The sequence below is a fragment of the Plasmopara halstedii genome (assembly GCF_900000015.1).
Source record: "Plasmopara halstedii genome assembly, contig: Scaffold_525, whole genome shotgun sequence".
In the NCBI taxonomy this organism is placed as follows: domain Eukaryota; phylum Oomycota; class Peronosporomycetes; order Peronosporales; family Peronosporaceae; genus Plasmopara; species Plasmopara halstedii.
The window spans coordinates 189278-189478 of record NW_020187445.1 but is presented as its reverse complement, the minus strand read 5'-3'; positions in this window follow the sequence as shown (position 1 = coordinate 189478).

Genomic DNA, 201 nt, shown 5'->3' with positions numbered 1-201 from the left:
TACCGGGATCCGGCGCAAGTGAACGCGGAAGCGTTGGCGCCGGAGCAGATCCCACGGGCCCTCGATCACCCAGGAGCTGAATTAGCAACTAGTTTTGAGCACGGAGTGCAACAACCTCCATTTCTAATGGCTCCAAGCGCTCCACCATCGCATGCAGCAATGCATTCGCCTGCTCCACGGCTAGGAGTCACTCCGACAGAA